At 47.1% G+C, this 21,757-nt stretch overlaps 2 pseudogenes; both read left to right on the top strand.

Annotated features, from left to right (window-relative positions):
• Positions 1 to 3,854: 3,854 nt before the first annotated feature.
• Positions 3,855 to 5,784, top strand: LOC149353674 (uncharacterized; annotated as a pseudogene).
• Positions 5,785 to 10,951: 5,167 nt separating this feature from the next.
• On the top strand, positions 10,952 to 21,295 carry LOC149353675 (uncharacterized; annotated as a pseudogene).
• The last annotated feature ends 462 nt before the right edge of the window (positions 21,296 to 21,757 follow it).

A 21,757-nucleotide genomic window follows, 5' to 3' on the forward strand; every position in this document is an offset into this window, starting at 1 on the left:
ACTTCGCATCTTTTCTAAGGGTTCATGTTTTGCACTATTGGGTGTGACCCATCTTTCCACAATCCTCGCGCAATTAATTATAAAGTGCTCCTAATCCTTTTTTGGCTGCCAAAATATCTTTTCCTAGGCATATTGGCAATCTGCAATTTGTATTTCTCCACGGATTTGGTACTTCTGAGAAGTTGGACGGTCATTTCATAAATGATATATCTTTATTAAGCTAGCAGATACTATTCTTGATTTAAACATTTGCAGGCATATATACGCTGCCATATATACGCCCTACAAGCCCAGCTGTGGCTTCGGAAAGCTGCCCTTCCTTGGACTCTTGATGTTAAATACAACTTGTACTTGGCAAAGACTAATCTTACTGTGAGTGTAATGACAAAATTAAACAAATTCCATTAGACGCTGGTTTGATCCCAGCTGCCGCAGTTGTATTTCGATGGTGACATGCTACAGGCCAAGGTGCTGTGCAATGTCAGTGCACGTTAAAGACCACTGCTGGTCGAAATTACTGGATCCCTTCACTATGGCGTCCCTCATAGCCTTAGTCGCTTTAGGATATTAAGCCTCATAAGCCAAAGTTAGCATTATGTTCCTGCTGGACCGAGCAGCCGCTGACAGGGTCAGACTGTACAAATGGGTCCCATCAATCACTACGTGACACCCTCACTCCACTCACCCAATGAAATCCATCAATCAGTGACACATCCATTCTCTCCACCCCTCGACTCTGATTTGCAACCGCTTGCCAACAGTCTCCTCCCGCCCTCTCTCCTTCCCTCTTCCCTGCAATTTCGTGAAGGTGGATTTCACTCCCTCCACTCTGTCACCTGAGGTTTCAGACGGACGGATTATTCCAACATGGGGGGTTCTGATGCTGATGCACTAAAATGATATTTTTGAAAGACAGCTAGAGTTTGTTACATGTTAAGGAGAAGAGTACTCGCAGCACCATGCAAAATGCGAGATCATTTTTTGGTGTGCACACACTGCATCACAAGGAAGTAAATTTGGCGCGTAAATTTAAATGTGCAGATTAGCGAGCAGTTAGCACCAGGTGCTGTACACAGACATGAGTATTACCAGGCCCCCTCTGTGCAGCATGTCAATGTGGCTGGTTGCAATCAGCAGTGCATGTGCACCCTCCCTATACATAGTGCAAAGACTGCTTTTGAAGCTAAGGTTGGTCACATTGCAAAGAAATAAAGGCAGCACGAACATGAGAACCGGACACACAGCACTGTCAGAAATCTCGATAGTCGGTGCTGTGTGTCTGGTTCCCGTGTCGTCCCTTTCTGCTTGGTGACCAACCTTAACTAGAACAAACAACTTGCCCAAACCCTTGCTTTTGAAGCATTGCACATTGCATGCAGTAAGTAGCACACAGTACAATGCACAGACTGAGCCATGTGTGTTATTGTATCAGCAGTAAGCCATGTGCAAAAAAAAATCGGCAGCCAATAACTACAGTCGGTAACGGAAAATTTGAGCGCAGCTCTTCACATATTTTAGTTTTGCAGTATGCTGAAGTAAAGAATTCCAGAGAGCCACCTGCACCGGCGAGAGGCAGTGATAGGTGACATTTCGCCCTGAGCACTTGGCTATCACATACTTCGCACACAAGTTCTGGTTTGGTTTATGGGGTTTAACGTCCCAAAGCGACTCAGGTTATGAGAGACACCGCAGTGAAGGGCTCCGGAAATTTCGACCACCTGGGGTTCTTTAACGTGCACTGACATCGCACAGTACACAGGCCTCTAGAATTTCTCCTCCAAAGAAATTCTAGCCGCCGCGTCCGGGATCGAACCCGCGTCTTTTGGGTCAGCAGCCGAGCACCATAACCACTGAGCCACCGCGGCGGCGCACACAAGTTCTGTCCCGCCTCATACGAACACCCAAACACTTTCTTGAATATCTTTTTCAATGAAGGCAAATACACTGGCTTACACAAACATCGAAATTACTTGCTATTACATCTTAATAAAGTGTTCAGTGTCACACTGTTACGATGCTATATATTAATTTATGCATGCCAGCACATCATCTCTGGCTGACAAAAATCTTGCTTTTTGACAGCATGTGGGCACAGAGTCATTGATTGCACAGACCAAATATGACTATTCCAACAGAACGTGAACTCAGAGGATTACCTTAGAACTCATGCGCCTTTAAAAAGATGCAGTGAACATGGAAACAATATTTTTAAGGTGCGCCGCCCGGCGTATGCACATGCGTTCAGTGCACTCTTTCTGCGCCATGAAGGACGACTGGGCCCCAAAAGCAGAAGTACACATTTCCAAAGCATTCCAGTATACTCAATTCAGATAGGTGCTACATGAGACGTAAGCAAAGTATCTAGCGTTCACACCGTGCAGCTTTATTGCTTCGCTCTGTCCCGAGCATTTTTCAGTCCACTGAGGTGGTTGCAAGCCACAGGTGGGTTAGTCTTGCGATTATTCCGCCGGCAATTGCTTCTCTCTGTGATCTAGCAGATCTACGCCACCTCGCACCCACAACAGTCGTCAACTGGTACTGTCGCCATTTGGTGTCCAGATCAGTGTCTTGAAGGATCGAAGGCGGGCTGGAAACGACATGCTGCAATGCTCTCCAACCCTTGCATCATGAGATAGTCAATGCGACGACATATCACAGCCCACACACTGCATCGTGATGATTATAACAAGAGTTATATCCACAGATATTTTCCAGAATCAGCTGGAAACACCCAGATCAGGGACGCCAGTACTTGACGGCGCGGGCTTGCGTCCTGGTCACTCACCTTTAGGGACGCATGGGAGGTTAACACGCATTCCATAGGCGGTCTACTGGTCACAAACAAAAAAGGGGCAAATTTAAAGAACTACACACGCCACAAACACGAGACACCGACGAATGCTTCACTCGCAACAACCGCCGACCGCGATTCGAACGTACGTAAACAACCGCCATGTTGTTTTTTTTTTTTGCTAACTGACTGTAGGGGGCGCTGCATGCTTACGGAGAAAAAAAAATGTGGAATGCTCACGCTTCTTGCGTGTCATTCGGGCGCAGACGATGCGCACAATTCAATTTGCACCCCTGCCACACGGGAGGAGGCTCTTCGACGTCATCGACATCATCATCGACACTGTATCATCACTGTTGATATAGAGCATGTGTACTCGAGGTACAAAGGCTCGCCCTTTCTTCGAGTATATATAGTCAGACCTGGAGAGCATCAAAGTGTAACAATGACAAGAGCTCTACATTAACACATTTTACCATTTTTAAGAGTATGATTCGGTTCTGATTAATTTAAGCCACATATGCCATTCTTTTTCACAGGCCTGTTAACTGAAATTTGTGATTACACATGTTACTATTAGTAGCTGCAGTTTTTGTGGTTCTGAAAATTGGAAAGGCAGTACTCTTACGACTTGTCGCACCCTCTGACGAACGCTACAACAACCAAGTTGTCCCGCGCGTGGCCGCCGCGATCTGCTCCGGCCGTCCCATTCGGTGGTGGTGGTGGTGAAAAACATTTATGGGAAATTAAGTTTTTTTACAGAAAGGTGATTGTTGTAGGACCCTATTGGCCTTTCCCCTTGCAATAGGTGGTATGCACTGGCGCACAGCCGCGCCGCGGCGCTGCGGTGCGCCCCCGCCTGGCGGCGGGAGGAGCGCGCGCATCGAGGCACCCTACCCCCGCCGGCCGCCATGATTGAAGTGCACGTAGCAGACGAACTCCTGCTCCCCAAGTATGTTTCCTTAGGGGGTCGCGTTCAGAACGCCGTTTGGAATCCGCGTGCATCGGAAATGCGGCCGGTAAGTCGCCGAGCGCTAGAGCCGCACGAAACTGGCACGCGCCATCAAAGGATGTATTGAAATGTTTAAGCACCGCCGGGCACAGTACAGTGTTAGTAAGAATTTTGATGAGGAGGCGCTCGTCAGCGCGATCCAGACCCTTACAAGGGGCCGGGTAGCGCCGGTGCTCCTCCTTGTAGTAATCGGTGATTTGTTTGAATGTAAAGGCCAGATTGCCTGATTGGGAGTACCCTTCCAAGGACAGGGAGATAGCCCGGGGAGAGAGTGCGCGGGCGGCCTGATCGGCCTGTTCGTTTCCCTGGAGCCCCTGGTGACCGGGGGCCCAAATCAGGTTGCGTGGAGTTGGATCTTCGCATCGACAGCTATATTCCAGTATGCGCCAGGCATGCGGGGGAGCCCAGCCCAACTCGTGGTTCCGACAGACCCCTCGTGAGTCGGTGATGATGTGATTTGACTTGGGATTCGTGAGAGCCAGAGCAATGGCAATCTCCTCCGCGTGTGTTGCGTTGTAGGCTTTGATTCGGCGCCTCGCCCAGCAGAAGAGTGTAATGCTGCTAGTTCCCTAAAACGCCGCGAGGTGGCGGTCTTAGCCTAAGCATCTAGAGTTACTGTATCGTGCGGCGCTCGCCCGGCCGGCACTGCCTGCTCTTTGAGCCGCTGCACCGGCTTTGTTGGCGCGCTTCGACGCTGAATGACTAGGAATACGCAGGCAGTTTTTTTCCGACTCTTTCCTGGAGTGACAAAGAAGTTGAGGTACATTGAAAAACAGTTGCGAATGTCTTCTCCATGCAGCTTTTGTGGTAATTTAAGAGTTGATGGGGGCAACACATGCTTTCACCGTGCGACATGTCGTCTAAATTGCTTGCCATCGCGCTGAGTTTTTCCTTCACATCCTTGAAAGCGATGCCTCGTGAGTGCCCACTCGTTCACCTACTCCACCCATCAAGTGCAAACAAAAAAGCGACCACTTTGCTTTATGTTAAGTCTATAATAACTGAGTGGCAATAATGCCATGATTTGAAACTTTTGCAATACATTGCAGAATGTCTAGGTCGGGATCATGGTCGGGAAACTTATATGGGCATTTTCTATTTCACTGCAGCGGCCGCCATCAGGATTCACAAATGCCAGCATTGCTTACATAGCAGGGTTCGTGGCGAGAGCTCTTGAAGAAGGTGCAGCTCCTGGCCTGCCCTCCACCAGTCGGATATGGGTCTAGTCAGTTGCTGGCTCATTAGCCTACAGTCAAGGGGGGGATTAACCTACCCAAAATCAGAGTTCGTCAGTGTTCTGGAGGCCACTAAGAAGGCTATTTATATTGCCCCGCCGCATATACAAATAAGCAACGTGCGGCAGCAGCTGGCTGCAGCTATTACTTTCGAGGATCCGGCAGTGCTCACTTTTTGTTTGCAAAGCAAGGGAGGACCACGCCGCAAGCACAGTATCTGTGGTGTTCGATAATTTCGTGAGGCCACTCTTATCTAACGTAGGAGCTACTGTCACAGACAGGGCAGCATATACCCCAAAAACAGCTCGCCAGAAAGCCGCTCCACAGGAAAGTGCTCCGTGTTTAGGATGAACGCTATGCGAGAAACATTATAGATCTGGTTTAATCTGTGTAAATAAAGCATTGCGTATCCTATGTATTTCCAAATAATTTTATTTGTCCTCCTTTTTGCTTGCAGCGCGCGAGAAAAAAAATGTAAATGCTCCTCGGTTCAGGCTATATGCGCCAAAAAACCTTATGCACTGCAGGCTGTTGTGCAAGGCCCTGCCCAAAATTCGACAGGGAAAAAGGAATTGAGTGATATCTACAAGCGCCGAAAGCAAACGTTTATTGGATGCATTAAAGTTCAAATCAAATACCATTGCTACACAAGAAAACCGACAGAACGCTAATCTCTATATATAATTTAAGGCTCTAAACTAACGTTTACGGGGATAGCAAAATAAAATTGACCAGGACAGAAGCTTGGGCATGTTGGTTATTCATTTGTGACGGAACAGCGCAAAACACCGGGACAAGAGACAAGCGCTGTCTATACAGCGCTTGTCTCTTGCCCCGTGTTTTGCGCTGTTTCGTCACAAATAAAATTGACCGCTGTGCTCAAATGTAAAGTAATTCATGTTTGGTGCCATATACAACTGCACAAATGAAAAACGCTCTTATGACGATCTGCTTCATCTCGGTCCTAAGTCTGCTTCCGAATTTAGGAAGAGATTATACCAGCAAGCTACCTTGTTCTTTGCCGGCGCTCCTGTGCGGTAATTTTCTAGCGCGCATCGCACACAGGCCTGCGACAACTGCGTTTTCGCCGTTTACGCACGACCGCCTCAGGGAAAGCGCGCATTAGAGTTACTGTATATGCTACCAAAGGTACCTTTGGTAGCATATACAGTAACTCTAGCGCGCATTAGAGTCACTGGAAAAACTTTCCAGTGACTCTAGCGCGCATGGGGTAAGCGCGCCACCGTGCGGCGAGAGGAGCGGTCACACCGTTCTCTCAAATTACGCTCTCTCCCCGTGCGAATGGGATGGCCGGAGCAAAAACGCGCTTCGATCGCGGAGGCCACGTCCCGCGCATGGCCTCCGAAAGGCCGATAGGTGATCTCAGAAGCCATGTCCCGCGGCGTTTCAAGATTTTTTGCGTTCGCATTGCGCTTGGTTTGCGCTTGTCTCGTTCATGTTACAATCCCTTCTCGTTAAGAGAATAGCATGGACACAGGATGCAAAAGAGGCACACAGCACGGGCTTTAGCTCTGTTGTGTGCCTGCTTTTACGTCCTGTGTCCGCTGACCTCGCCTTGCGAAAAAGGTAGTCGACCGCAGCACGTCACAGCCCTTTAAATTGACGTCATCCTATGAAAAAAAAAAATCAAGGCCGCTGCGTTTTTACATAGGTGGTGCGATCTGGGACTTCAAAGCACTAAAGAGGTCAAGAGAAAGTCATAGGCGCATAATTCTCACCGCCAAGAATATTAGACGCAGTGTCTAAAAGGTATGTTCGACGTACCAAGTTCATTGATCTCATTAGAAGTATGATGAACGTCGTCATTGGTCCATGTCTATATAATCACATCCAGCGTATGCGCATCATGTTTTTCCCCGCGAGGCGTAAGAAAGTTTTACACACGACATTGCGACTTAATTCAGAGGAGCTACATGAAGAAACGACAGATACCGCACATCCGTCTGCTCCGGCTCAGGTAGGGCAATTTTTATAGCCGCCGGTGACCGTTGCGGCAGCCAGCCATTGGAACGCTCCAATCAGGTCACGCCACTGGCCACCGTTACGAATGGTCGAGGAGCTCGGCCGTTGAAGGTTTGCAGCCTGGAAAGGGCTGCCGGCGAAGCGTCGTATGAGTCTCGAGCCGACGCTAGTCAGGAGGAGGAGGATGAAGGGTCTGCGCCGGCGAGCCAGGATATGCCCTGAAACCAGTGTTCGATTCTATTCACAATTATATAATTTCATTTGGTAGATTCCTCTGCTAGAATGTGAATTCACAACTTTTCTTTCTCCGTATTTTTTGTATTGTACAAATTCTAGCTCTGTGTCCCAAATTTTAGATTTAATTATACTCCATTCCCTGTACATGAGTGCGTTTGTATCCGCTATGCACCCTGGCCAATCCCCCGCCGTGGGTATGTGCCATTCAGCCCGAGGACATCATCATCATCATCATCATGACTCATGTTGCAAGCCGCGACATGTCGGCGAGTCCGGGCTTGCTTTGCGCAGTGACGGGCGCACGGCGCTGGTTTCCAGAGGCCAGCTGAATGCGTGCTCTTGCACTACAGCACCCCCGCCGCCAGACAATGCGCCACGAAGACGAGCTGCTTCCGTGTGGCTCGGATGCGGGGCGCGCTAGTACACCAGGCTGCTCCAAGTTCCCGTCTGGTGTTCAGCCGCAGGTGGCTCCAGGGTCCTTTCCGTGAATAGGCCCCGCTCATGAGGCCAGGATCACTGCTCTGCCGCCTTGTCACCCAGGTGTCTGGACCAGCTTCGCTCGGTCCTTCTGAAGAGCTTGCTTCTCAGCACCGGTCGCTGATCGTTCTGCATATTGCCAAGAACCGACCGACAACAGGCAACCCCCAACACAAGCAAGTGCCCTCTGTCACCCGTCAAAACACCAGACTTCAAGGTCACAAAACTCTGCTGGCTATATTTCTGACCCCCCCTTTTTTGTTCCCTCTACAACAAGACACACATGTGGGATACAAGAACGCTCAAAATCAGAACTCGAAATCAGAACTAGAACAAAAAGTGTCAAACGCGTGTAACGCACGGAATGAAATGAATGCAAATTAGGCCCCTTGAGATCCCTTGGGCAGGAAAACACTCAGCTGAGGCCGCAAATGAGGACATCAATTTTGCCCCAATCTACGGGCGAACTCGATGATTGTTCACGAAGTGACAAAACGCAATTCACGCGGAGGTCGAAGGTAGCCTTGCTTAGAACGCACATCTTAGTGCGTCTACGTCAGCGTTTAGCTCAGACCCGCTGCTGCGGAAGCTAATGTCTCTGCCTCTTTCACTGTAGCTGCGCTTTTCTCTCTCTCTCTGTACTTGTCCTTCCAGTTTCTACGGGCGGTGCAGTACGAGAACGATTTGCTTTCTCTTACTGAAGACTATCCCGTTCCTTACGCTTTGCGCGCCAGTCGCGACTTTCCAATGAGAGTGCGAAACTCCTCCGGTGGGGCCGTTCTTTCCTTTTCTTTGTTCGTGGTGGCAAGTGAGACCTTTCATGAGTCTTCAATTTCTCGCGCACCATATTGCCTTTCCGCTCGATGTGAGGTTCGCATCTATCCCGGCCCTTTGATTTTACGCCTACTGAATAGCGTTATCTTGACTCGCGGCTTTCCATCGCGATACCTGTACTTGGCCGAGCGCTTAGACTGTTTCTTCTTGCTAGTTATCTGGTTGCCTCTGTCATTGCGCTTCATGCCATACACGCGTTTTCTCTGCGCGCGCGCGCCGCTTTCTGTGGGACCGCGGTTTCTCCTGTGACTGCAGCGGAAAGTGAGAGCCTGCATGAGAGCACCTGCTTTTGCGCGTCATGCTCTCTGTGTACTGGCGGCAAGATTCACCCTCGTCCCGCTCCTTAATTTTTTGCCTCAGGGACAGCGCTCTCTTGAATCTCGGTTTCCTCCCTTGATACTCTTTCCCGCGTGAATGCTTGTACGATTTCTTTTTGCACTTTATCTTACTGCCCACAGCCATCTGCCTCGGCACACTTATGTGCTTCGCTGTTTGGTCAGATGGCGATGCATCGCACATTTCTTTTGCTCCGATTCTGACGCTAGTTTCAGAGCTGACAACGTGAGTGACTTTACTGAAGTCATTTTGACGGTGACGCTGGTGCTTCCGATGGTGGCTAGGGTCCCTAGAAATACTTGCAAGTATTTCTAGGGACCCTAATGGTGGCAACCCGTTTCCGCGCGCTTGGCCTTTCTCTCTTTTCGGCGGCACCACTCTTTCTTATGCCTGCCTTTCATCTTTCGGTGGCAACTATCTTTCTTGTGCTTGCCTTTCCCCTCCTTTCGGCGGCAGCACTGTTTCTCCTGTTTGTCTATCACCTTGTGGTGATAGCTCACTTTCCTGAACTGACTGTTACTTTCTTTCCGGTCGCAGCTTTCTATCTTGAGCTTTCCTTTCATTTTCTCCTGTGGAAGCGCATGCTGCTTCCGTTGCCTAGGTTGCTCCTCTCTGACAATCTCACTCCGATTGTCAGCCGTTTCACGTGCGCTACCTGGCTCAGGTCTGTCTTTGGCGCCCCAGTGAACCATAAATATCCATTCGACGTACCGGAAAGATCCAAACATCATGTCCTAAAAGGGACGTCCATTAGATGTGCATCATAAGGACCACCGGCACGTTTGGTCAAGCTAGACGTCTATAGGACGTCAATAATATGATTATTTTTTAAGTCTAGAGCACGTCCACGAAGCATGGACACTAGATGCCTAATATATGATCTCGTGCATGTCCACCAAGCGTGAACAATATATGTGCAAAGTATGTTAATGTCCACCAAACGCGGACATTGGACGCGCTATATATCTTCGGCGGTTTTAGTGCCACATTCGAACATGCAAGAAAAGCCTGAATCCTAAGATGTGCGCCATGGAATGAATTTATTAAAGTTTTCTTCTATCGGCGATTACTCAGAGCTTTTTAGCGATAATACAAAAGATTGATAATGCGAAACATTGCCATCGTTTGTGATGTAACCAAGACGTAGTGGCGGTTCTGTGATCTGTTGACCTTGAGCTACTTGAGCAGAGCGCGAGACGCATGCAGATTACACTCACGTACGTGCTACGCCTTCGATCTCGGCGCTCACGCACACTTTTCGTTTCCTAAACTTATCTACTCCTTAATTATCGGCTTCGGCAAAACATGCACATATTCATGTGGCTGAATATGCAGGAATGTGACGTGGCTTATAGTGCTACTGTGCTATAAAAGGGTCATCTGCCACTTCGTTATTAAGTTGTAACGAATACTGTGGTACTGGTTATTTTCTGCAAACCGGAATTTTAATTCTTGCGTATAGCCCAAACTGCTAGCGCATACGTCGATGCATTTCCTTGCAAACTGAGTCGTTCGAACTAGGAAGACTAGGCACACACAGCAAAAAAGAGTCACAGCATATTCTCATTTTCTTTATTATGACATTTTGTGGGAATCCAGGCTTTCCGCCGTCGCCTTTGCGCGGCTGCCGGCCACCCGCGTTGTTTCTCCTCTTTCCCTTGCTCCCGCCTCAGGGGGTGGAGTGGCGGCTGGGTGACTAATCACTGTCATTTAGCCACAGCTCCGCCCCGGCTCCCCAAGGGCCTTTGCCATTGGCGCCTTTTGGCGGGAATTCGGGACCCGTTTTGGGCGGCCGCGCGACCGTCCGAGCGGGGCCCAGAGAGAGAGATCCCTCCGAGACAGCGAAAGGTAGCGTACGTTACTGTTTGTCCCTGCCGGCCTTTGCCGCTCGGACCAGTGCTTACTCGAGCTCGCCCGCACGTGTCCTCTGACCTGCAGCGGCTCGAGCCTGTCCAGCGGGGTCCAGCGACCTCAGACAGGCGTACCTTGCGTTGATTGCCCACTCTCTCTCGCAACCGGCCCAACGGTCGACACGAGAGAGAGATCACAGCACTGCCGCGGGGACATTCTCCTGCAGCGGCGTGCTAGCGGCGCATATTGCTCGAGTCGCTTCGTGCGCGCAGCGGAGCCTTGCTCCTCGCGCGCCCCCGGGACGGGGTGACGATTGAGTGTGTGTGTACTGCTGAAGGACGACGTGAATAAACGTCTCCTTTGTGAACTTGGAGGCCTATTTCTTTGCGGCGAATCGCTCTCCTCCCAGCGGAGGTTGAGTGCACCGCATCGGTGTCCCAGTGTGTGTGTGGTGACGGCTGATCGGGGCCCTTGGCTCGCGCGAAGCTCGAACCCGCGGTGGGTGGTGGCCTGTGTCCACGTAGAAACCCACAATTTTTACCACCCTGTGCTAGATTTATTTGTTATAATTTTTCTCATGCATATATTCTAAATAAAAAACACTGATGCTAAGTAACTTGTCATTGTTTTTTAAAATGGTGCAGTTCTATTACAAAAGTCATTAATTTTTCCTTCCTTGCTTTAGTGCACACACTTGATTGCAAGCACCTGCTGAATTGTTGTAAGAGGGCTGTATTATGCTTCAGCAGCTCTCGATTGCTGCTCTGCAACGCTGGCTATGTAGCTTTTGTGGCCATCCAGTGGATGCGACAAATATCCAACTGCGAGGTCTAGTGCACATCCATTACTAGGGGTAACAAAGCACTTTTGGTGATCTATAGAATATCTTCAGTGTGTTCCAAGGACAAATTAGGATATCCATTAGAAGAACATTATATGATCATGGATATCCCTTGGATGCGTCAAATATCCAACCATTTGATCTAATGCACATCCTATGCTAGAGGTACCGATGCATTTCTGATGGTCTATGGAACATCTCCGGTGCATTCCGTGCTCTAATTGGGATGTCTATAAGAAGTACACAATATCCAGCACTAGGCATTCTTAGGATTTTCAAAGGACATAAGTGGTTATCTGGGGCCTTTACTAAATTCCTCAAACCTGCGCTTTTCCTCCTAAGAGTCTATGAGTGCACATTCGTTCTCATCTTTCCCGGAAGGAATGACGTCTACAGCCCGCATGTAATCTGGAAGGTTCTGTACTCCACTGTCGACCAGCGCATTAGCTTCTTCAGGCGCTGACGAACCAGTGTTTCCTCCTGACATTAGTGCTTGCACGCAGCTCTCGCCATGCCCCTGACGCGTTTCAGCCGATTGCGGATGACGGTCGGCCTAGCATAGCATAGTCCGAAGCATTTTGTCACCCTTCGTGACCTGCGACGGCACCACAACTTCGAGGAAGAAGTGGAGAATCTAGTCTTCGACTCTAATAAAAGTAAGAAACGAAGTCGATACTATTGCATGCACGCACGCAGTAATCAAAGCAACAAATGGTCAAAGCGGGATGCAGTCGCGCGCTTAGATTACCGATAAAAAAGTTGCAGTTTATTGACTTTTCGAGCGCGCATTTTAATTTTGTTAACACAAAGTGCGTTTTTTTTTTATTTACGGGCTTACACTCTCCAGGGGAAACTTGCACGTGGTTTTGTGGACAAAAACTTAGCGATGACATGCACGTTTTTTTAAAGGGACCATGAAATGATTTCAGTGGGCTTAGTCTAGTGCAACAGATATGCAGAGGTAGCCTTTGCGGGCATTCGAGTGAAATGTGAAACGTAACGTACTATAACCTTTGAAAGTCATGACTTGTCATAGTCATTTTGCAAAGTTTAGGTAGTCATAGTTTTGACTCGTAATCATCCGGAAGTGTAGCATGACTCACCACTTTATTAGTAAAGTGAGGTGTGCAGAGTTTGTACAAAGTGGCATAGTCATGCCTCGCACTCATGACTCGTCATTCTGCAACATAGCATGACTGTGCACTTTAATGCTTTGGCATTCTCGCTGGTAAGCAGTCTTATGTGCGTCTGCAGAATTTTTTTTTTTTTTTGGTGTCCTAGCTCCTCCATAAGCAAAGTGACAAGCAGCGCACTCTCTTTCATATTTAAAGTGACCACTGCAGGAAAAAAACTGGTCGTGCGGCCCGTCCTTGCAGCAGACTCGCTGCTACAGGCCTTGCTTATGCTTTGTTGCAGGCACCTGCAATGTCTCGGCAGAACTGCACTTCATATCTCCGTCGCAACTGATATGTGACGCAGGCACGCGCGGACAGGACACACAACATTGTCGCGGCATGCACTGGCTTAGCAGCGCTGAAGCCATGGCAGTCGCAACATGCAGAAGCGTGTAGGAAGAATGCCCAGCGTTGTTCTGCCTTTGGAAGTCAACAACGCTGCCCTGAATTTGTGGTCAAAGGACAGGGCCATGTAAAAGGTTGCGGTGCAGGAATGAGTTTTTGCAGAGGGTAGTAAAATTGAAATACTTCCACGTAACAGTTCGTGTAATCTTTAACCTGAACATAATAATTTTCTCCAAAAATTGTTCCCCTTGCGCTAGTAGCGGGAAAAAACAGTAAGCGAATGACTGATAAATTTTTAACAATAAAAAAGCTGGGAAATGCAGTTCTGCACTGCAGGCAAAAGGCTAAAATATTTGAAGCTAAATCTTTGATTGTCATGCGCACTTAGCAGAGGCAGAGCGCCAGTAGTAGTGCGAGAGTATTGCATGTGTGCCCACTCCATAGCACATGTATTTTTCATTAGTGTATGTAAAAAGTACAAACTTTAATTTGGCCTCGCATTTCAAAAAAATGAAAGTAGTGTGATACACAAAAAATTGACACAGCAGTTTTGCCGAAATTCTATAAACGTGCAAAAGCAGAATTTCATGAACATTGCCTTGTCTTGTTACTTTACTGTTAGCTTTCTAAGGATGCCTTATGCCGTTATTCATGTGCTATCATTGTGTACATGTTTTTATCAAAATGAAGCACACCTTTGTTGACGCCTCAATTTTTTTAACTTCTTTTTAGTCATGAGTGGTCATGGACTTATCATACGTTGGCATCGTGTCATAACTATGTTATAATGCTGCTGTGAGGCTGTGGTTGCTGTGTCGCCGTTGCTATGCTCTTGGCACGAACCCACGTACATCGCAGGATCTCGCTCGGGGTTTACCGTTCGGAATAGTGCTTTCACACTAATAATTAACTAATACTATGTGGAGTGCTTAGTTATGTTTACAGTTTTTCCGTTTCAAAATTTTGCGCCTGGAAAGACGGAGAAGAAAGCAAAACTTGCTGCCATTTTGTAGCTTCTACAGGAAAGAAGGAATGTGCACCAAGGGTTTTTAAACGTTACCTGCACTGCCACCGTTCCGGCTCGTATGAAGAGCTTCCTATAGAACAGCGCCAAAGGCAGGAAAAGGGGCAAGGAAGCTGCAAAATCTGCAAACACTGCTTTGCTACTCTAGAGGTCATGGAGAGAGACGGCAAGGTATATGTAGTGTTTCAAAAGAAACACTACGGACACTTCGATGAGGCCTGCCAGCAAAGGCTGACCCAGGATGATGCCAGAGTGCTTGCAGGTTAGCCACTCCTCTTGTACAAAGCATTTGTGCATGCTGTGTTGACTGTACTGGAATGTGATAACGTTTAGAAGCTACACTCTACCAACCCTTCATAAATGGGAGACGAAAGTGCAATAGAAATGTATTTTAGGGGGAAGATATTGTTCATTGAACTCGAGTGATCATTTCAATAATTTTTATTCTCCTGCGATGCATCTATGGCACAAAAGAGGTGGGACGACAGGAAAATGCCTATTGTAAAGTGGGAGAAGGCATGTCCCACAAAACGAGGGGGCGGAAGAAGTTATAGTAGGGCACAGCTTAAAGGGACACTGAGGTGAAATTGAAGTTGGCTTGTATCGACAGAATACCAGCTCCTGATTACAAAAACGCCACTCATACTGTCAACAAAGCTCTTGTAACGTAGAAAAGAGCAAGAAACAAAATACAGGTATCGCCGCCACAGGCCAAACTCGCAAGTACAAGCGTCATGACGTCATAGGACTAAACAGTGTTGGTTCTAGCAACGCTAGGACACGAGAAGCACAAATCACTGAGGTTCACCCAATGCATGAGCAAATCTCCTTGACGTCGCCAGATGGCGCCACGTGCCCGGCAGCTACGCGCGCGCCTGAAGCATCGGGACCAATCAGCGCCTGCTCACCGGCGTTAGGCGGGCTCCCGGTATTCCGCTAGCGGTAACAAGGTACACGGTATGCTAAAGGTGTCTATTTGCGAGAACTTCGTTGACGACTTCGAGAACGAGATCCATCGTAACGCTGGCAAAACGCCGGTGCAAACGTAAGCGAAGCGACTGTGGCGACGGCCGCAATAGCCGATAGATGCCTTCAACGTGCGGCCGGCGGTAGCTTTCTTTTCGGCTGCTGCTAGGCCGCACTGCTGGCCACCCGAAATCACGGAGTCTGCGTCACGTCATATTTCACGTCACTTAGTCCTCTGTCGTCATAGGAGAATCCCAAGTTTGAATCAGAGCGGCGGGAAAAACTTTTTCAACTTCGAATCGAAATTTCTTAGAAATAAATGCATTTTTCGCTGCCGGCCAAGTGGCAACAAAGCCATTACATGCCGAACTATCGGATTTTGCTATAAAAAAAATATTAATAGTGCTCTCGCCACTGTCAGCTTAAGGACCAAGCGGCCAATGCCCCTCAAAGGAAGCCTGCCATCCAATGGCGTCGACCAATTCTCATGATGTGGCAGATGAAAGGGGATTAACTGATGAAAATCAGCTGACACCATTGACTGGAGGGTCTTCTTTGAGGGCCATCTGCCACTTCGTTCTTGAGTTGTATCTGACTGTAGTGCAATTCACTTGAGCATACTTGGTCGCATGGAAGGGTGAGAAACAATTGATCCACGGCACATTGCAGGCACAGCACAGTCTGTACGAACTTCATGCCGTTTAGTTTAGAGATGCTTTGTGGAAGGGGTCCAGTCTTTCGAACTGAACATAATTAGGAATGCCATCTAGCACTGAACTACTCCAATGTCTGTTCTTTTGTTTTTCTGCTGGTTTCATTGACTATCCTAGGTCTGTCACTCAATCGGCTGACGTTGAACTTCATCCGTAAGAAGTCGGCTCGAGCTCCATGAAATGGGTCTTGAATGACAATCGCACTCGATGCTAGCCTCTTTTTTGGGCTGCCTGTCAAAAGCGTAGGTATTTTGTTGCTGATAAAAGCAACGCCACCAGTCTAATGGTTGTATAAGGTGCATGTTTTTTCTCATAAGACAGGTTCGTCTGCAGTGAACGTTCATTAATTCGAATTATTTGGGTGTTTTGGCACTTCATCAGTAATGCTCGCAGGAACGGCTATGGTTTGAGTGTTCAGCTATGAGCCGGAGTACTCGGGTTAGACACCGGCTGCAGCAGCCGAGTTTCGATGGAGGCAAAATGTAAGAGGTGCCCACGTGCTGTGCAGTGTCAGTGCCTAAAGATCCCCAGGTGGTCGAAATTATTCCGGAGCCCTCCACTACAGCACCTCTTTCTTTCTTGCTTCTTTCCTTCATGACATGGTTGAGGTGTCCGTGGAGAAAGCGAGGCAGTTACTGCACCATTTTCTTTCCTCAAAAACCTCTAATATAAAACACAAGCCAGCACAAGAGTTGAAATCACAAAAAAAGAACAAGCAGCACTTACATTTCAGTTTATGTATGACTGGCATGCCCTCCAATTGTCTCTGACTTAGCAGCAGTCATTCAGGTGTTGAAAATGAAACAGCTTGAGAAAAATATTCACTTAGAAATTATTCACCTGGCGTAAGTGAATTCTACATTGTGACTCGTGCACACTATTGTCTTGTGCACAAGTCCAAACAAGCAAAAATTGCGTTAAAAAATTTGGTGTCTCTACTCCGTTTAAGGTTGCTGTCAGGCGCATCGGTGCATTTTTTGAATATGCAGAATGAAAGGCGACAGGATGAGAAGCACATGTGGTTATTCTTTTCTTGTCCACATTTTCAGTGCTGTCATATTCTATAACACGCTGCATATAACTTCCCTGTTTTGCATTGCAGTATGCAAGTTTAAACACTCAAGGTGATAAAAATAAAGTCCATCTGGCTTTGAAACAACCATTTTGTCGTGTGCTTTGAAGTGCCACAAAAGTGAAATGAAAGTAGATATGAAAGTAGATGAATTGTGTGTCACCTGTGAAAAGGAACAAAGTTGAAGACGAAGGAATCCGACCAGAAGTATTTGTCACTTTATTACATGGCTGTAGGCAGATGAACCAGAGATGTTAACAGTTTTTTTCTGCACAATTTTCAGGCTGGTTAGCAGAAGGAGTGCCAGCAAAAACCATTGTGCACAACATCCGAGCAGGTACAAGTGGATCAAGCCCACAGATGCAACTTGTGACCACTAAGGACATCCGTAACATTGCAGATAAGTTTAGGATTGGCAAAACAGTGCAGAGAGATCCAGACGATTTTAAGAGTGTTGAATTATGGGTCGAAGAAATGAGGGCAGAAAATGAGTCGCCACTGTTGTATTAAAGGAAGAAGGGTGACCCCAACAGTCATGATGGTGACTTTGAGCTAGCATTAATACGTTCCCACAACGAGAGCTCCTTTATAAATTGGGGGCAGCGAAACTGTGCATTGACTCCACCCATGGCACAAAAAGTACTAATTCCAACTGACAACCCTGCTCACAATTTCTCAAGATGGCTCTGGTATCCCGCGTGCCTACTTGACTTCAAAAAGGGTGAACATAGGCACCGTGGTGCGGTTTTTCGAGGCCATCAAAGAAAAAACACAATAGAGTGTCAGGCATTTATGTCTGATGATGCCCCTGTTTATGGCAATGCATGGGAGCAGGTGATGGGTCCCTTGAAGAGTCAACTGCTTTGCAGCTGGCATGTGCTACACAACTGGAGCACGCGCCTGAATAGTCACAAACAAGGACTGCAGGAGTACAATAAGGGACATGCTGCACACCCTGATGAAGTGGACAGATGAGGCTGAGTCTCAACAGTTGTTCCCTGCACTGCTTGGTATCCACTCCAAAGAGCGGCAGCTTAATCTTAATCGCCTTTCTCCAAAGGAGCACGAAGAGCTGGATGGCTTCGTCAGAAATTTTGAGAAAACATACGCAAAGAGGGCATGTCAGTGGGCTTACTGCTATCGGCAGTACATTGGATTAACAACAAATAATCAATTGGAGTCAATGCACAAGGCACTGAAGTACTCTCACTTTGGTGGCAAGGTAAATGGGTGATTGGATACATTGATCAAAGTACTCTTCAATTTCACATCCGAAAAGCTTTACAGCAGGTGTGAAAGGAGGAGCAGACCACTGCAAATCTGCCCTATTTAGGAAGCATAAAGTGAGGATTGAGCTTTCTTAGTCCAGTACTGAGAGAGTGGGAGATGGCCAGTGGTATGTAAAGCCACAAAGTTTGGTGAACTTCAAGCACACATAGCAAAGGACTAGCAAATCGTGCAGTGGCTGCGAGCTTCATGGTAAGCAGTGCGAGGCTTGCCACAACATGTACACATGCACGTGTTGACCATGCAACGCATGTGCACATGTGCAAGCACATGCATGCTGTTGCTATAATGGAGCTACACTCGTGCCAGATGCAGAGCAGCCAGGCCAGCTGCTCCAACTGTCCTTCCAAAGATGGCAGCCAAGACTATGCTATAATTGATGATGAAGGCTTCTTAATAGGCCAGTGCTCAACATATTATGCAGAGCATTCAGCAAGGCTCCCCACCAAAAATATCAGCAGAAAGAACTGAAATGCTGAAAGTGAAAGCTGGGTCTACTTTCCAAATGCTGATTAACCAGTAGATTAACCCGAGAACCATGGTGCCCTGAATTATAGTGAGCCTACCTTATTGTGCAAGTAGTGGCAACATCAGTGATCCTGAGTACAACTCCAATTAATGCTATGGGCTTGCAGGCTGCTGTCTTGAGCCATGGTAACATTTGGGTTGAGGTTGAGGAAAGCCAGCACCTCCACTAACCATTCTAATCCTAGGCATTGTTGATACATTTCAGCAATACATATTCCTTGTCAAGCTTGCATAGTAGGAAGCTTGCTGTATCTTTGTGCGCAGAGCAGAATTGGGTGCAGAACTTCATGTAAAGAACTAAACTTTTACACTGCACTAGCTTTGCAAATTTTAGGCTGAACCACACTGGTCACAGGGACAGGTGCTCGCTTGTCCTTGACTAGAGAAAATACAGCTTTTTTACAAGTTTTGTGTGCTTGCCTTGCTTGTGTACCGGTTTGTTTTTTTGCAGATCAGGGAAAATAACGAATGCAGAGAGTAGCATCTGACTGTGCTGGCGTTTGTAGGCCCTGTCAGCTGAAGATGGCAGATTTCAGGTGAGGGATTAGGATTATGCTATGAGATAGTTGGCGGGCTATTTTGACAAAGTGCTTTAGCATAGCAAGCTCAAGACACAGCAGGGAAGAGGAGTGCCATTTGCTAATTTGCTTGAAGCCTGCATGGTCATGAGAAAGTAAAGGCGCCAAAAAACACACACACACACAAGACAAGAGAACGGGACAGAGCGCCACTCACAACTGGCTTATTTTGCAGAACCCAGATACATATATACACTTAGCCAGCGCCTGCGCAAGGCTCAAAAAACTTTTTTTCCGCCTGATAGAGAGATACAGAAGTTTCGCTAACACACGCACTGCCTTTCTTGCTGATATAGAATGCTTCAATCAGTTCTCTGGCTTTGATATTGCTGCTTCTAGCAAGGATCCGCACGGATGAAAAGCATGTCTCACAAGAGCGTGGAGGGCAGGATCTGATATGTTTCGGCAAATTTGGGCCCTCTTTATTTTGTTCTACGGTTCGTTCATGTTCCCTGAACTTCTGTATCACTCTATCAGGCGGAAAAAAAGTTTTTTGAGCATTCGTTATCACACTGATGCGTAATTTTGTTCCTTGCGCAGGCACTGGCCTTGTGTACATATGTATCTGTGGTCTGCAAAATAAACTAGTTGTGAGTGGCGCTCTGTTCCGTTCTCTTGTCTTGTGTGTGTGTGGTCTTTGGCGCCTTTACTTTACAATGAATTACCAACTAGCCCAGCAAGAAGTTCTCTTGAGTCGAGAGGAAGGTACGCCATCATATTCCATATGCACTCCATGCTGCATTCCTCTTCGTTGCGTCGTGCTGTCCCAGTGCACCGCCCTTTAAGGACAGTTGACAATGTGTGGTCCTACAGTTCTGCAATGCATGTGAGAAGAAGTATTCTTGACAAAAGGCTAAGCCGTAGCTGTCATCTTGCACACTGAAAGCTGCAGCGCAAAACTACTATTCATCTTATTTTGCAAAGAGAATACTGCTGCAACACAAAAACAGTATTGCTCATTTTTCAGAGCATTGCTGGTGCAATGTGTGACACAAACTTGTATTGCCATGGTAGAAACAGCCGTGAATAGCCTTCCCTCACATGATAAAGCACTTCATAAATGAACTTGCTCGGCTCTTACACAGTGTCTCCCCACCAGCCTTCCAAGCAATGAGCCTTCTGTTGTGTGATGAGAACACTGTGCTAACTTTGTTGCCTATAAATTCTAAAATGCCCCTATTTGTTGAGAAGGCAGCTTAGATGAAACATATATTGGCCAGTTAATGTCATTTCCTTTTTACTCATTAATGAAAAATGCTTCAAAGGCCAACTGCAACGAAATTATAATTTCGTTGCAATGCCTGTTAATGTGCTGGGTGCGTCATAAAACTAATCGTAACAAAGTTTCATGCTTCTGAGAAAACTGACACTGTTGCTACAAGTGTTTAAAAAGCTGTGTAGCAGACAACGTGGCATGTCCATGTAGGCAGATACGGATACCTGAGTGCCGTACGGCCTCAAGTCTGGCCCATTGGGAATGAACAGATTAAGGACAGTGTAGAGTGAAAGGCTAGGGGCTAAAATGTGGCTTGGAAGTCATGGGTATGGTGCTGTGGCAAGGTTGTTAGGAATTTGTTTCAATCCTGCAGATGCTTATTTCTGTTTCCATTCCAGGTTTTCATGCACCATATTTACTTAAATAATGGATGCATTTTCATAATAAATGCTTTCCCTACATCAGCCATCAAAATCTGGGGAATGTTTAATTGACGACACCAAGTTTTACACCATGTAATAAATGCACCAAAATTACCATTCCAATTTTTTTCCCACAAGAAACTGCATCCGTTATGCAAGTAACTGTGATATGACAGGTTACAGAATGAAGCACTGTCAGCCGTATTATGTGGCCGCAAGACTGTCTGGCGCCATGTGAACAGGAATGCTCCCAAGGCTCATCACATCACATTTACTCCAGTATCCAGATATGGCATCCGTTTCATCCTGCACATCACATTCACCTCGAGCTCGTGATAGCCTGCCAGCTAGATTAGGAATGTCGCAAATAAAATGTCTACCCAACTGAAAACTGCGGTTGTATATATCGGAGATTTTTATTGACTTGTGGCAGTCTACCTGGACAGGTTATGGTAATGCAAGGCAGCCCATTATGCACAGCATATGAGTGCATAGGCGCCACAACTTCGCATCTTTTCTAAGGGTTCATGTTTTGCACTATTGGGTGTGACCCATCTTTCCACAATCCTCGCGCAATTAATTATAAAGTGCTCCTAATCCTTTTTTGGCTGCCAAAATATCTTTTCCTAGGCATATTGGCAATCTGCAATTTGTATTTCTCCACGGATTTGGTACTTCTGAGAAGTTGGACGGTCATTTCATAAATGATATATCTTTATTAAGCTAGCAGATACTATTCTTGATTTAAACATTTGCAGGCATATATACGCTGCCATATATACGCCCTACAAGCCCAGCTGTGGCTTCGGAAAGCTGCCCTTCCTTGGACTCTTG

Source organism: Amblyomma mixtum, chromosome 3 (assembly GCF_055824585.1).
Source record: "Amblyomma mixtum isolate Tamu chromosome 3, ASM5582458v1, whole genome shotgun sequence".
In the NCBI taxonomy this organism is placed as follows: Eukaryota; Metazoa; Arthropoda; class Arachnida; order Ixodida; family Ixodidae; genus Amblyomma; species Amblyomma mixtum.